The following is a 3418-nucleotide window of genomic DNA, read 5'->3' as shown; positions in this document are numbered from 1 at the left end:
AAGATAAGAAAAATGATTTATATTATACAAAGCGTTGGGGCGGTCCGATCTTGGTCCGATGGGTGTTGCGATCCGGCGCCTCCCATATTCTAACGGTGACATCCTCTTCTTTGCTGCCTGTCGTGGCTCCTGTGCTGATACTCGAAAAATGGGGTGACAGATTCCCTTTAAGATAAACCAATTCTTTGCTGCATTGCGCCATTCTCACACTTGTTAGATTCTGTTTATCCTAAGGGCTCATTCAGACTTCAGTGTTTCGTGTACATGCTCTATCCCTAGTGGACCTATGCAGGTCTGTTTTTTCTTCATGTTATATGCACTTTTGATCCAACTTGCACATAATGTGTCAGTAAAATAAACCGTTAATGTAATGTTTGCCATCGTAGTAGTATCTTTTTTTATTCCACTGTTTTCTGGGAGACATTCATCAATTGAAGTTATACTAGGGGTGGCATCTCAATTACATGTTCTGAAGGCCTGTGTGAACCGAGCCTGAGGTTGCGTTCAAACAACCATGATTTACTTTCCATATAGCCTGTCCTGAAGTGGTTATCTGGCCTGGGCTTTACAGCTTCATAGTCACATATATAATTTAAAGCTTTTTGGTTCAGGTATAGACAATTGTGGTCAGGCCAGGCACTGCCGCTGTAAACTTGGAACCTAAAAGTTGAGAAGACTCATTTTTAAAAATTTAATTTTCCATTACTCTAAAAAAAAAAAAAAATCATCTCACCTGATCTGAAATTTAATGTGTGTAAGGTAACGGTCTAGGTCATGTGAAATATACATTTCTTTCCTCTTCCGACAATATAACTTTGTATACGCGTTCCGTGAGAACACATCCCACAGTCATCCAGCGCATGCAGAACCCAAACAATCCCTGTCCAGATGGAGATACTCTGTGCTCATATGACAATTCCAGTTATATCCTGAATTAGAACTGGGAACTTTGAGGCTGTGTGCACACGCTGCGGATTTTGCTGCGGTTCCGCAGCGGTTTTAGCCGCTGCGGACCCGCAGCAGTTTTTGCTGCGGTGTACAGTACCATGATTCCCTATGGGAATCAAAAACCGCAGTGTAGACGGTGCGGAATTTTCCGCGCGGATTATCTGCGGTTTTCAATCCGCAGAAAGAATTGACATGTCAATTCTTTCTGCGGATTCTCCTGCGGTTTGCCATCTCCTCCATTGAGGAGATGAAAAACCGCAGGGCAAAACCGCAGAGCAATCCGCAGGTAAAACCGCAGGTATTTTGACCTGCGGATTTTACAAAATCCGGGCGGATGAATCCGCACATAATCCGCAGTGTGTGCACACAGCCTTACCTTCCTGTTTTGTTTCTGATTTTTTTCACAGGGGGGGGTGCTTTCTGGTTTCCGTTCCCATTTTTCCTAATGGGTTCTTGTGTAAAATGTTATAGTAAATTTGGTAAATATACACCGGCAGATGTACAGCTGATATTCAATTACCGAAACAGACAAAGTGCCTAAAACCAATCAAACTCAGATGTCATTTTCTGGTACCCTCTATGTACTATGCAAATTGTCTCTTCAGAGAGGAAGAGGACATGAACGCTAGCGCCACTTATTGGAAGTAGCAATCCTACTAGTCAATATAGACTTTAATGAGCCTTGTCAAATGACTTGGGATAAAAGAAATCAGAATTGCAATCGGGAGAGGTCCGGCGCCTGTGCACTGCCGTATTCTGCTCTGCCCTCAACAGGGCAGAGCAGTGCACCTACGCAGGAGCCACGACAGGAAGGAAAGAAGAGGACGTCATCATTAGAAGGAGGGAGGCACCGGATCGGACCGTGACACCCATTGGACCAAAACCGGACCGCCCCAGGGTGAGTATAATCTAAAGGGCCCTTTACACACTAGCAATATCGCTAAAGCGTCACCGATTTTGTGACGCAGCAGCAATATCACTAGCGATATCGCTACATGTGACACTCACCTCCGACCGGCTCCCCCCGCTGGTTATCGGTGATCACGCGAGAACGGCCTGGTCCATTTCTTGTCATTGGCTTCCTGCTGGCGCCGACGAGCGAGCCATGGCCGCAGGCGGAAGACGGTCACCCTTGCCGCGTCTGACAGGTGAGTACAACCGCCGATCCCTGCTGCATCGCTGTGAGATCTCCCTGTTTGGCAGCTCACTAGTGACCATTTAGCGATGCACCAGCGATCCTGACCGGGTCGTATCGTGGTCGGGATCGCTGGTACATCGCTAAATGTAAGGGGCCTTAACTCATTTTTCTTATCTTTCAGGTAACATCAGGGGCTTATCTACAGCATTAAGGCTCATTCACATGTCAGTATTTGGTCAGTATTTTGCATCAGTGTCTGTATGCCAAAGCCAGGAATGGAACTTACCGAGAAAAAAATATAATTGAAAGACTGACTCCTGTTCCTTATTTTGGAGACATTCCTGGTTTTGGCATACAAATACTGATGAAATACTGATCAAAAATACTGATGTGTGAAAGAGACCTTACAGAGTGCTGTAGATAAGCCCCTGATGTCGGTGCTGGCAGCTGATAGGCAAAAAATAGGGTGACGGATTCCCTTAAAATTTAGCGTCCAGGACTGAACCCGACTGTAGTTGTGTAGTCTGTTTCTAATTCCTAGGATATTCAGAGGAAGAAAAGTTCTGTGGTACAATACCCCATCCTGTATTCTGACCCGATACAGAGCACTGTAAGGATATGCACCATTATTGAAAAGACAAAAACACAGCATGTTGGAGATAAGAGCAACCAAATATAAAGTAAGTGAGAATCAATTCTCAGGGTCCCAACCAGCAGCCAGGCTGGAAATCCTGAGAACCACCTCATACCTGACCAGCATCCTCGGCTCATCTTGTGATGAGCCAGCATGAAGCACACAAGCCACATACGGACAGACAAGTAGTTCACTGGGCTCCCGTCCAATGACCGCATCTACCAACATGGCCGCTGAACCGGGTCTTGCAAATCCATTCACACCAACTCTAAATAACTGAAATTTGAATAATTCTGCCACTACTGCGAGCCAATTGACAGCTGCACTAGGTCGATAATAAACTTGGCTTCACAAGGCCTTATTCATATATTTTAACAAGTACCTACCTATTCATTTGTGGACATTTTCTCCCATAATGACAAATCTAAATCAAAGCCAGATACATATAGACGCTTACAGAAAAGAAGCCTGATCTCCTACATTCATACACCCCCTTACTAAGGAATTAATATATAATATTGGATCTCTAGTCCAAATCGGAATATGGAAAAATATAGTACAACACTTCTCTCTGACTGGGATCAGCCCCTTTTGGAATTGTTGATCTGCTCAGAAAATTTTCTTATCAGCTTGTATCACATACTCTAAGCTCTTCCTCGCATTATGCAATCTTCCACCTGCAAAAAACATGCAAATAC

This window comes from Dendrobates tinctorius, unplaced genomic scaffold (genome assembly GCF_039654945.1).
Source record: "Dendrobates tinctorius isolate UK_male_01 unplaced genomic scaffold, ASM3965494v1 ptg000058l, whole genome shotgun sequence".
In the NCBI taxonomy this organism is placed as follows: domain Eukaryota; kingdom Metazoa; phylum Chordata; class Amphibia; order Anura; family Dendrobatidae; genus Dendrobates; species Dendrobates tinctorius.
This window is presented reverse-complemented; position numbering follows the sequence as displayed.